Genomic DNA, 14,058 nt, shown 5'->3' with positions numbered 1-14,058 from the left:
GTATCATCTGAGTCATCAAGGTTGTGAATATATTGGCGAGAAAGTGCGTCAGCTACTTTGTTTTCTTTGCCGGGTTTATAGAAATATTGCGGTGCGAAAGAATTTATGAATGCAGTCCATCTTTTAATTTTGGAATTTGGATTTTTATCTGACATAGCGAATGTAAGGGGCTGATGATCAGTGAAAATATGTATATTTTTAATACCGTATAGGTAATGTCTTAACTTTTGGAATGCCCAAACTATCGCTAAGAATTCGCGTTCGTTTGTAGCATAATTCTCTTCAACCTTAGACAACGTGCGAGATATCATGGTTATGGGTTTGCCGTTTTGGGAAAGTACGGCTCCTAGGGCTACGGATGAGGCGTCCGTTGTTATCTCAAATGGCTTAGAGTAGTCTGGATGTTGAAGAAGGACATCTTCCGAAGCCAGAATAGATTTTAATTTATTGAAGGCCTTGACTGCTTCATCATCAAGGGAAATATTCACTTTTTTGGACTGACGACTGCTAACGTGGCCATTGTCGCCTCTTAAATATTTCGTGAGAGGTTTTGAAATATGCGCATAGTCTTTAATAAACCTACGGTAATAACCGGAAAGACCCAAAAAGGACCGCAAAGATCTTAACGACTTTGGCTGTTGGTAACTAAGGATAGCTTCTACTTTGCTAGGACATGTTTGGATTCCTTTATGAGAGACTGTGAAACCTAAAAACTCGACCTCACTTTTAAAAAATTTAGATTTTTCTAACGATACCCGCATTCCTGCTTACTCAATTTTTTTCAATATGGAGTCAACGTGCTTAAAATGTGACTTTTCATCAGGTGAAAAAATGATGATATCATCAACGTAAACGTGACATATTTTCCCGATGTCGTCGCGCAATATATCATCGATTGCTCTTTGAAATATGCTCGGTGCATTTTTCAAACCAAAGGGCAAACGACAAAACTCATATTTGCCGTTGTTTACGCTGAATGCAGTTTTGCACCTATCTTTCTCTAGAAGACAAATTTGGTGAAACCCGGACTTAAGGTCTAGAGTTGTGAATAGTTTGGACTTGCCTAAATTTGAAAGTATCACTGTGGTATCGGGAATGGGATATTTGTCGGAAGTAGTATGCTCGTTTAGCTTCCGGAAATCGATAACCATTCTTAAATTTGGATTTCCGTCGTCATCTAAACCTTTCTTTGAGACTACATGGACAGGGGAGTTGTAGGGTGAATAGGACTTTCTTATTATGCCGTCTTTAAGCAGAGATTCTATTTAATTATTAACAAAATTTCCTACTGATATTGGGTATGGGTAGCTTCTTGAGTAAATTGGCCTATCAGTTAATGTGTCTATTGTTGCTATAACATTTGTATTATATGGGAGAGCTCTATCGGGATTTGCAAATGCATTAAAATTACGTTGCTTTAATTCTTCGATACTACAGGGTACTTCAATTGGTTTAGTTTGGGCCGTGTTAACTTGTTGGCACTGAAAAAAGTTAAGCTTCTCCTTTCCGTTTTTGTGGAAAATGAGACCAACCTTAGTGTCAATTTTTGCCTCGATATCTTTCAACAAATCATACCCAATGATTCCATCGAAAGTATCTAGTTGTGGAAGTATAAAAAAAGTAGCAGTAGATCCTAAGATATTTACTTTGCATTTCTCAGAAATTTTATTCACACCATTTATGGATCTTAGTTGAAAGGGATATTTTATTTGAGTTATACCTTTCAAAAAACTATGTCTTTTAATGTAATTTTTTGATGTTCCTGTATCTACTAAAATTTTAAGAACTTGCCCATTTGGTAAGGTTGGGGTAATAAAGGGCAAGTTTGACCTTAGCCTAAAAAATTGACCTCATCTGGTAACTCGGTGTCTCCCATTTCGGAGTACGGTGGTTCGTTTAAAAAGGGGTTCTCATATTCGTCCATTTCGGTAGAATATGGCTCGTTTCCCATAGCGTTGATACGCTGGAGTTTTTGAATGGGCGCGTGAGTGGAGGTGTTATTTGTACGGGTGTAAGGTCTCTTATATTGTTGTTGTTGTTGCCGTTGCAAGGGTGTTTGAGTGGGGGTGTGATTAGTATGAGGTATCCTATACTGTTGTTGTGGTTGGAAAAAATTATTGGCTTGTTGCCGTGTCCGCTGCTGATAAGGGTTTGGGAAATTAGAACTATTTCCCTGTTGGAATATTTGTTGACGGTTGAATCGGTCGGAAGGATTAGTTCGAGTTTGGGGATTTGTCTAAATAGAGAGGTTCCCCGATCTACTTCCATCGGGACAGGATATTGCGCTGGACTGTTAGCTCGATCCGGTTGCGGCACAGTGTTAAACAATGGAGCGCTCTGGAAAGCTTGTGGCAATATGCCTGAGGCATATGTATGTGCAAACTCATACCTTTCGCGATTATGTTGCAGCTCCTGCGCTGCAGCAAGTGCACTGGGAAGATCCGGCGGGTTCGCTGAAAAAAGGGTATCGCAAAGTGGGCGTTTAAGGCCAGAATTGAAAACTCTTAAAGCATTTTCCCTAGCCTTAGCATTAAATGCATGAACGAGTTGCTCATTGCTGCTATAGGTCATTATGTTTTTATTTAAAATCAATGTTAGTTGCCTATCAACTGCATCATAATATTCATTAATAGATTTTTTCCCTGCCTGAGGGTGTTTAGTTGGTTCTCTAATATGTGGAGTGGTCGTTTATCTGCATAAAGTTGATCTAATTTACTTATAATAGCTTTAAAGTTTAATGGTGTGTTAAAAGCGCTAAGATTTTCATTAGCTGCTGAGGTTATTTTGTTACGCAAAATACCCATGGCAATATAATATGGCTCTGAGCCCTCGGTATAATAGCTTATCGCGAACCTAGCTGCTTCTCTCCATGCTGGGTATTCTGAAATTTTACCCCTAAATTCCGGTAGAGACTTTATCAAATTAAGGTCCGTGTGAGTACTTTGCACAACTTGGACAATAGTAACGGGCTTAAGAACTTCTATTTTTTTTGGGTAAAATACTTTGAAACTCTCGTTTTAGCTCTGCTAATTGTTCCCTAAAATTCTGCTCAACCAATTCTACTGTCGACTCTAACAGACTAGCCACTGCAGTTCTATCCATTTTTAATGTTTATTTATTACTAATTTTATTTTCAAGAACACAAAATATATTTTTAAGTAAACGACCTACTCTAATTATGTTTTTTTTTAATTACAATACTTACTAGACTTAACTAGTTATTTTCCCATACGTACATATTTTGCTGGAATTTTCTGATAGCCAAGATCATGTTGACTGGTGTTTTCCTGCTGATAGTTCGTCCTCTAAAATTGTGTGTGTTTGGCCACTTCCACATCCGATTGGTACATATAAACTTTTTTGTTGAATATGCAAATGTTTGGTATAGCAATTAGAAGGTTTTTATGAACATTTTATTGTTCACAGTTTTTTTAAAATTTTTTTTTTTTCGCAAAAAGTGTTTTTTTTTGTAATACCAATTTATTCTGGTTTTAGTATTTTTTGGCAAATTATTTTATACTCCTTTTAAAAGGATACGCTTTAAAGACGCAATTGCTAACCTTTTTATTAGGATGATTGTTCAAAAGTTTTTCGCAACCCATTCACAACTCCTTTTTGAAAGGATATTTATTTAGTTTTTTTTTTTTTACAGATACGTTTTTCACAAATTTTTTTGAAAACTGTTTATTTGATATAATTTTAAAAAAAAAAAGAAATTTCCTTTTTTAATATGTTCACAATTTTCTTTTTATATGACATTTCATAGTATTATAAATTTTTCGTAAGGATATATTTTAATAAGTTTTATTTTCGTTTTTTTTTTTAAGCAATTATTTCTTACAGGAAAGTTTTTTTTTTCCTCCAAGCAGGTTCACTAGTTTTTATTATCCTTTTTTAAAAGGATTTTTGTTGTTCACAAAGTTATTATTATTATTTTTTTCCTTACACATTTATAAAAAGTTTTTTTTTTTTTTAGATTATGTTTTTAACTATCTTTCCTTTCACTATCCTTTCTTTAACAGGATATTTATTTTTTCGAAGGACACTGGATTCTACGTTAGTTGGGCGCCAGTTAAGCAAGTCATATTGCTTATAAAATAAAATACTCAACACTTTGTTTGAATTAAACACTTTATTAACTTTTTAATTATAATTTAAGTTGACTTTGCAACTCCTTAACATCACAAGAACTCTCCTCGACAGGCAATGATACCGCCTTTTATACCCTCGCGATCAGTGGTAATCACCTGTAAGTATTGTTGCGCGAAAAGGTCGCTTGGATTCTACCGCTAGCAACACAATTGTGTTGTTGCATGCGCATGAGGTGATATCATGGCATGACAAGTGGTACCGCTGGCCTGCCTACCAAGCATGTCAACCATGCGTTGCTATGCAATGGGTGGTTCACTAAAGCAGGCAAGCACCGTTGTCATTTTGGGCTATCTACCCAACACGACGCTGCTAGGGCAGTCGCAAGCATTGATCGAGCTGTTGTCATGCAGTTGATCTGCATGCTAAGCTCACGCATGTAGTGTTGCTATGCAGTGAGTGATTAGTTGTGCCAGACAACAATTGTTGTGTTTTGGTCTGCCTGCCTAACATGCTGTTGCCAAGCCAAGCGCAAGCAGTGATCACTGTTTGTTGTTATGCAGTGGGTTGTTTTGTGAGGCCAGGCGAGAGTCTTTCTATTTGCGCTGCCTGCCCAGCATGCTGTCGCTAAGGTAAGCGCAGGTAGTGATCATCATGTTTGTTGGTGTTGGGCTGCATATCAAACTCGAGCATTGATGTTGCTATGCTGTGATAATTTGTTGTTATTATAAAAGGCAACAATATCACAATGAATTTTGTTAGGCAAGTGGCGAGCATATTGGGGCTGTTGGCAATGGGGTTTTTGTAGGCAAGTGATCACATCATACTAGTCTGTTGTCAGGCTGCATCGACTGAGCTTAGATGTCAGCACTGGGCTGACAGAAAAAGCGGTAGGGTATGTGAGGTATGTGCAACGAAATGCTGTTGCTATATTAGGTTTCGGTATCATGCCTTAACTTATATATAGGAAAAATTTTGAAAGTTAGGGGGGAGGGGGCCGAAATTATCAAGCAAGCATTTCGTGGTACTATTTTTGAATATCTGGAAGTTAGGGGGGGAGGGCCCAGGCCCCCCTGCCCCTACCTGGCTACGCCCATGCGTGAGTTGCTTCTATTGAAAAATATCTAGTACAAAGAATTTTTTTGTTTTGAAATTGTTTGTTTATTGTTTTTAATTTTTAAAATTCCTACTTTTATCATGTATGTGAATGGCGGAGTTGCCACTTTCCTCCTTTTCGGTGGGTTTTATATTGAAAAAGGCATCAAATTGGGATACCAACTGCATCTGTTAAACTTTTTATGGGAAGATCTATGAAAATTCAACTTTCTATAATTTACAGTTTCTCCCCATAATTTTTCATATGGAAAAATGTATTATAAGCATCCCACTCGATATCATTGAATTCCTCATTGGAACATGTAGTCCCTCTATTTTAGCGTATCAACAGTTCATATGGCTTCATACCATGTAAATGCACCATTAGGTATTACATGTTCACAGTCTAGTTTGTTTGATAATTGGAATTGCGATTTTTGACAATCTTCAATATGAGACCAAGGCAAATAAATGAAATTGGGAGTAGTTTACTTTATTTCTTTATATTCATTGGAAACTACACCAAATTATTTCGTATAATTTCGGTCGAATACCAACGTTTGGAAAATATATACTTATATTTTTTCCAATGCAACTTTTTTTTTAACTTTTGGCATTTGTTTGGATATCGTTATAAAATCTAACCAACGCATACCAAATCGGTGTCATAATTACATAATTTTAAAAGACAAGTTTCATACGTTCGGAATAGTAGATTTCAGTTTTTATGATTTAACCGACGCCATTACCCATAGGGGTTGGATGGATTTTCGCTTTAATGTTTTGACGGGACGCAGATGTGAATGAATGGTTGTAACCACGGCTTACTTTTATCAGGCAAACGGGGATCATTTAGCATTTTATCATAAACAAATACCTCTATCTCTAATTACTATATACATATATTTCATACATATATTACATGTATATACATAATCTTAATCACCTTTTTCAGGATTTTTTTTGGAACTTTGTAGTTAAGTTTTTCGCTTTCTTTCGGAATACCTACTTTCTATTTTAAGATATTTTTTCCTTTCGAATTGTTGATTTTTTTTTTGTGCTTTCATAGCACTCTTAACTGAAATTAGAATTAGAAACAGTTACATACAGCCTCGATTTTCTGTTTACGTTTCGCAACTGGGTCGAGGTGTGGTATATGCAAAAATTTTATTAGCAATGTCACAAATCTGCTTAAGACCAAATGTGATCATGCTTTTCACAAAACGTGTCTATCAAAACACTTAAACAACAACCCCGACTGTCCAATTTGTGGCACTCGAGTAGTGTCAGGTGGGGCTTCTCACAAAAGTGCCACCTCTTCACCAACCCCACCACACAATTACAATACTCGTTCCCTGGCTCGACAATTAGGTGAACCAAAGCTTAAGCAGACCGTTACAAAATCGATACAAAATGTTCAGCAAACTGCAACTACACCTGAACAGGTAGATAAAGTTCGCAACTTGGTAACCGCTGCAGTTGGTGCACAGCAAGCAGAAATGTTGCAAAGTCTCGATAACTCGATTACTGGCATGATAGAAACAAAAAAAGAACAAGGGTTTAGACGCTTAACCTAAAGTTTCCGCCACAGCAACACCAACAACAAGAATCCCCCACCTAATATGAATACCTTGCCAAGCGCTGAACAACAAACTTTCGAGCAGTTACTTGGACTTCCGCCCTGCTACTGCTTCTTCAGCTTTAGACCCGGTTCCCAGCAGTAGCAATGCGTTTAGGCCAGATAAAGTAGGGCATATCATTACTAACTGGAAGTTGCGTTTCATGGGTGCGATTGAAGGTATGCCAGTGACAATTTTATATATCCCGTTGAAGCTCTGACTAATCAGACATTAGTTTTGATATAGTATGCAGACTAGCGACTGGTTTTGGAGGTATCATAAATCGGTATCAGAAATACGTTGGCCTAGTTTATGTGAGGCCTTAAAGCGACAATACAAGGGCACCAGGACAGATGTAGACTATCAAGAAAAGATACGGGACAGAAAGAAAAAGGCAAATGTAAGTTTTGATGATCGTTTTATGACTCGATAGTTAAATTAACTGATCAGCTAAATCAACCCCTTCCGGAAAACTATCTTGTGGAAATTATTAGAAGAAATCTATTACCTGAAATACAATACGAGATTTTAAATATTTAGGTTTATTCTATTGCTCATTTACGTGATATCTGTCGAAAACGAGAATTTTTCCTACAAGATATTCAAACTCGGCAAAACTATAGCAAGCCATTGACAACTCGCAAACGCCTGTCCGAAGTTCAAGCCAATTTTGACAACGCAACCGATGATCATATAAGCGAGTATGAAGATATTGCAGAGGTAACCTTAGTTTGCTGGAATTGTAAAAGAAATGGACATCGGTATCAGGATTGCGTAAGTGAGCGTAGGGTTTTTGATATGGGTGCGGAACTACTGACGTTTATAAACCAAATTGTCGGCATTGTAACGATCCAAAAAACGGTCAATCGAGTGCGCTGAAAAGTGCACGCAGACATACATCATCGTAAACACTGAAACATCAAGCTACAAATACAGACTAAGTGCTGTCGGTCAACTAAAGTCATCAACGATTCAAGACGAACCTACCTAATCCAAACAAGAATTATCATATCCATATTCATATCGAATAACGAGCTTTTGCAAAAATTTTCGAAATAACAGAAAATTACTTTTAAGCTAAATTTTTGATGAGACAAGTGACGATATTTGGCAAAACGGTTTCCGGTTTGCTAGACACTGGCGCTTCTGTCAGTTGTGTTGGTGCCAAACTTGCAACACAAATTTTAGAACAGAATATTCCAATTAAAAATGTTACTTGCTTTGTTAAAACCGCCGACGGTAAATCACAAAAAGTTCTAGGTTGCCTAGAAGTCCAAATTATTTTTTGAGGCGTGTCAAAACTAATAAACATTTTCATCATTCCCAGCTTGTCACAAAATTTGTACTTGGGAATAGATTTTTGGAAATTATTTATTTTTTTTTTTGGAATTATTTGACCTTTTACCGATTCATTTAAGCGAAATAAACAAGGTTCCCAACGAAGAGCGTTTTGACCGAAAATCAGAAACATGAATTGGAAAAGGTCATGCAATCATTCCCTTCTTTTGCTAAAATTGGACTTGCGAAAACGCATGTTATATCGCATATTATAGACGTTGGTGATGCTAAACCCATCAAACAGCGGCATTTTCCAATATCGCCTGCCATAGAAACACTAATTTACACCGAGTAACGCATTGAAAAGTTCGCGGTTTAAAAAACGAAAAGAAAAAAAACTAAACATAAAATTAAAATAACATAAAGACTTGAGTCTCGAAAAAATCCAAAATTTTGCATACACCTGTTGGAACCGTTTTGCGATGGATCTGGCAGTTTTCCTGGGCACTGTTTAGACTAGTTTTTCTTTGGATGCAGAATATTCCAGTAGCTATGCGAACCAGCGTATACTAAGGGTGTTTAAAAAGCTAAAAGTAGCCTTTGAGCTACCCTCGCTGTGGAAAGATTAGTTTTTGGTGGTATATATCAGGGATGTTGCGAATGTGGAATTTTAGACATCCGCGGATGCGAATGCGGATGCGGATGTTTAAACGCTAACATCCGCGGATGCGGATACGAACGCGGATGTCAAGTATTTTTATACCCGAGCGCACTTGTACGCAAGGGTATTATAACTTTGTTTACATAACGGCTGTTTGTAACAGGCAAAACGAATCGAGATAGATATAGACAAATGTATACATAAATGATCAGAATGAAAAGAGTAACCGTATATGCACACGATAACTCGAGTACAAATTGAGATATCGTAACGAAACTTTGTATGTGTACTTGTTTTGAGCGTAGGACGGATGGTGTTGAAAATGGGGAAAATCGGACGATAACCACGCCTACCTTCCATATAACGGTATTTTTCAGAAGTACGAAAACTGCGATATTTTAGTAACTACTGAAGCTTACACACTCAAAATTGACATGTACAAGCATTTTTAAACGAAAAATAAGAATATTATAAATTTTTGGAAAATTGGCGTAGGCACGCCCACTTATGATTACATGTGTATATCTTGGGAACCGCTCCACCAATTTCTCTCAAACTGGGCACAGTTGTTGGCCTTCATAAAACATACCAAACGGCTGAAATTTTAAAACAATCGGATAGAAACCACGCCCACATCCCACATAACGGTAATTTAGAGAAATACGAAAACTTCGATATATCAGTAAATACTGAAGCTAACCCGCCCACTTAAGACCACATATGTGTATCTCGGTAACCGTTCGATCAATGTGTACCAAACTCGGTATGATTTCTGTGGTTGTCCCATAAAGGCAAAACGTTGAAAGTTATTGAAATCTGACTAAAATTACGACCACCTTTTTGTAACGCTAATTTTACCCAAAATTGATACTAACAGCAATCCCTTGAAAAGAAGTAACATTATTATGGAGTTTTGGAAAATGGGCGTGATGCCGCCCACATATATTTATATAAGTTTATCTCATTATGTCTAACTGAAAGTTCTATCGAAGATGTCTGAAATAGACGTAAAACCACCACGGCTTACCATGTAGCGGTAGTTTTCGGAAAGGTGAAAAAACTATATTGAATACTTGCTCGCTGCGAAAAATTTGAAACTTGACAAAATTGTAAATTCTTTTCGATTGACGCTGCACCAGTCGAGAGGACTTTCAGTTATATTTGTTTATTTTTTATTGCGGTGCAATAATTCTTTTTTGGGAATTGCATCGGTCTGCAAATGTCGTATGTATCCTCCTGACTTTCATCTTCACAATCTAGTATCATGGCAAGATCGTTGTTTAAACACCGTTGTTTTCCAAAGAATTCTTCATTCTCATTCTTTTGGTTGCTTCTGAATGTGGAGAACCAGTAACGTCAACAGCGTTTTTCGATTTTAGTTCTTGTAATTAACTTTTGATCCTTTCTTCTGTGACTGACCAGATATACGTTTTATCATTGCACTTGCATAATATTCCAGGGACCGAAAATAACAGTTATTTTTTACCAGTTAAACTTGGCCTAATATTTTTTATTCCGAAAGTTTTTCTGGATAATAAACAAACAGCTTATCAAAATTAAACAAATTTGGTATCACGTGAAAGAGGACTGAAATAGGTTTTATACAGAAATAACGTACGAAGGTTACCACCTCTATTTACATATTATATCATTTAATTCTAAAGAAATTCATATATCTGACCCAAGGTTTGTTCTATGGTAATTAATTAACATTTTTTATTGAAATATTTTTCAATAGGTGACTTTGCTTGTTTAGACATGTCGGTTTTAAAGCTATTTAAGAAGTCCTCTTTCGTTTGCTACCAAACTTGTTTTTATTGTCCGGAAAGGACTTTTAGTTGGGAATAAAAAATATTTGGCCAAGTTTAACTCGTAAAGAAAAAAACTGTTACTTTCGGTCCCTTCAATATTCGCATTCGCAAAAGATCCGCATTGATTATTGCGAATGCGAAAGCGAACGCGAATGTTAAAATTAATGCGGAAGCTCCGCGGTTGCGAATGCGAATGCGAATATTCGCAACAACCCTGGTACATATGCATCAATTCGCAAAAATTCGGCGAATTTTCTTAAAACTAACTCAATCTTTAATTAAAGAAGGGAATACGAAACCTAGTTATACATAAGTTAAAGATTGAAAACATGTGAAAACGAAATGTTGCATACAAATATATAAATAGGTATATTAATAATTGAATGCTAGTATCTAATATACAAGTACAGCAACTGCAGTGAAAAGTGAAGAATTCCGATTAAAAGCCTATGTGCACTAGAAAGTTGTTATACTAATTAAATCCAAGAAACTAAAAGAAGTCAGTAAATAAGGTAAAATATGATGTGAAAAAAAAACTTACTAATTAAAGTTAAACGATTTTAAATATTTAGATACGTAATTTAGTTATACGAGCATCTATTAGTTTATAGTGAAACTTTGCATGATTATTGATCATTCTACTCGCGAGAAGTCATACGGGGGTAACAAAACAAAAATTTAAAAATCGCATGCGAGTTTACGAATGCCTTAAAAGTCGCATACGTTCGGTTACATTTTCACCTCACCGGTGTGGCCAAAGAGTAATGACAGTTAAAATGTTTAAAATGCAAGAGCAATTGATCTTACTTTAATACATAAAGTCAAAACGGAAAACAGTAATAACTAATTCAAGTACATTTTTGCTTTGCTTTACGTCCCACATTTAGCTCCAGGGACTCCGCTGAAAGATCTTTCGTCGTTGGAGCCAAAACGGTAAGCTATCTTTGCTTTTGTTGTGTCTTTTGCCTATGCTATTATTTGCTATTGCGATGAGATGTTCCATTCTTCTCACATAATCAAAGTCAATATTGCCATACCCGCAAAAAAACAAAAAAACTAAATATTTATATATATGTTTTTACGTTTCGCGGCCTTAAGATGCTAAGTAAAAACAAAGTACAATGAAATAAGAAGACTAGTAAATTAGATAGTTCAATGTTGTTTTATTTTGGTTGAATGCATTTATATTTATATTAATAGTCAATATTAGTAAAATAAATCTAGAAATTAATAAGTAAAATAAATAATTCTATAGCAACCAAATTTAAAACTTGTATAACAATCTGAGATTTAAGTTATAAATTTGCCCTCATTGGATTCCCATTTATATTATTTTATAAGGTTGTTGTTACATTTATTTTTTCATTCGATTGTTAAATCCTTGTCGCAATTCTACTTTGTATTTCAAAAAAAAAAGAAAAAGAAAAAGTTGTTGAAAGGCTTAGATTTGTATAATTTTGAATTTCCTTTATTTAGATTAATAAAAATTGTTAAATTTAAAATGAATATTTAATTTTTGTCTGTTATGATTCCCGAGCCTGATATTCAGTTAGTCGTGGTGAGTAATAGGGATTTCCTGGTTTTTATTAAATTATTGGATAAACTCTGGCAGTTATGGTAGGGTGGGCAATCGTTGCAGTAACACCATGCAACTTACTTCATACTGCAACCCAAGCGGCGTCAACACGTTTTGAGCAATCGTGTGTATCCGATTTCCTTTTAGATACCTTTCCTTTCAGCACGTAAAATAAAGTAATTTTTCTGTGGCAGTTAGCTGAAACCGAAAAGTAGGAGCAGGAATTCCATCCTGATAGCCGACGAGCAAGAGCCGGATTTACGACGTGCATCAGCTCCCTACCTTTTGGTATACACTGTGCTTTACATTAAACGTTGCATGCTACATCTTATTAAAGGAATTTATCAGTTGTGCTGGTTTCGAATGGGCAGAAATTCTGCGTCACACTCCCACAAGATGGCTCTCACTAGTACCAGCAGTAGATAGGGTTTTAAAAAAAAAGTTTCATGTCCAAAATATATCGAAAAGTTTTTCACTGATGAGCTGAGCGAAACTTACTTATCTTTTGTGGCTCACATTGGAACTGTTTTGGACAGAAAAATTAAACACTTGAATCTACTGATTTGGTTGCACCAATATTTTACGGCATTATAACCGATCTATCAAGTTCCTTAACAGGTAGATTTAACAATGAGTTTTATGGAAGTTTAACAATAACTTTACTGGCTAAGTCAGAAAATTACCAAGCTGTTAATATCTTTAAAAAGCAGTGTAGCGTATACATTACTAATATTTATTATAAACTACATTGAAAAGAGAATTGATGTATTTAAGCAATTTGAATTTTGTGAAACTTTAATAATAAAAAATGGAGGCTGGTCTCCAAATTTCGATGATTTTGTAATATTGTTAATAAGTTGAATATAAGTGATATTAATTTTGATGATTTATTTCAAGAAATTGAAGATATACAAAAATATGTTTCTAAAGAAACGCTTAAAGGCTTTGAAAACTTGATAGATTTATGGGAAAATATTTTAAATTTTAATACTTTGCCTAATATGGAGAAAATTATCAATTGTGTTTTTTCTATTCCAAACTCGAATGCTGCCAGTGAGCGTGAATTCAGTTCAATGGGTACAATATGGCGCAAAGAGAGAAATCGCTTAGATATAAAAACTGTTGAAAGCGAAATAATGATAAAACACAATTTTAACTTAAAATGCATTATTGACTTTCAGCATTTTTTAAATCACAGCGAGATTGGTAAAAATATTTTGAAAAATGTAAGAAACAGTTCCAAATCCGATTAGACAAATAAGTATGTACCTTCCTATATGTATGTAAAATATTTTTTGAAATGAAGCACAATTTTTATTTGAAAATATTCTTGCGTCATTTTTAAAGCTGAGTATGTATACGTATATACATATCGTCCCGTTTCTGCCTTAACCACGGATCTACAATTTTTGGGAAAACTAATATTACCACTTATAACAGCTGTTTAAGCGTCACACTATTTGAAAATAGAACAAAGACTTAATTAAGGTGCTCACTACTGTTAGCGGAACCAGAAATATTAAGTAAAAAATGCGTTTATTGTATCCTAGGGGAAGATATTAAGCATTTTTTCTTACACTCTCTAAATAACCTGTATTGCAGATACGAGGTTAAGGCAGAAACGGGACGATATGTATATGTATGTGGGATCCTACTTAAATGCAACTCTGCATCAAAACACGACAACATCAACTGAACGATAGGAAGGACGAAGCTTGGGTTAACGGACTGACGAAGGGTCAATTTGAAAAAGTAACTGAGGCAAGACGGAACGCCACGAGTCGTATTTTAAATAAAAAGCTAAAACTTAACCTACTTACTTACTTAACTTACCTACTTACTTACTTACTTAACTTAAAACTAAAACTACGATCTAATTCTGAAACTATCTCTAAGTCTAATTAAATAAGTGATAAATGTACACTTTAT

The sequence above is a fragment of the Rhagoletis pomonella genome, unplaced genomic scaffold, assembly GCF_013731165.1.
Source record: "Rhagoletis pomonella isolate Grant_MI unplaced genomic scaffold, Rhpom_1.0 Rhpom_scaffold_00014, whole genome shotgun sequence".
Lineage (NCBI taxonomy): Eukaryota > Metazoa > Arthropoda > Insecta > Diptera > Tephritidae > Rhagoletis > Rhagoletis pomonella.
The sequence above is the reverse complement of the archived record's forward strand: the minus strand, read 5'-3'. Positions refer to the sequence as shown.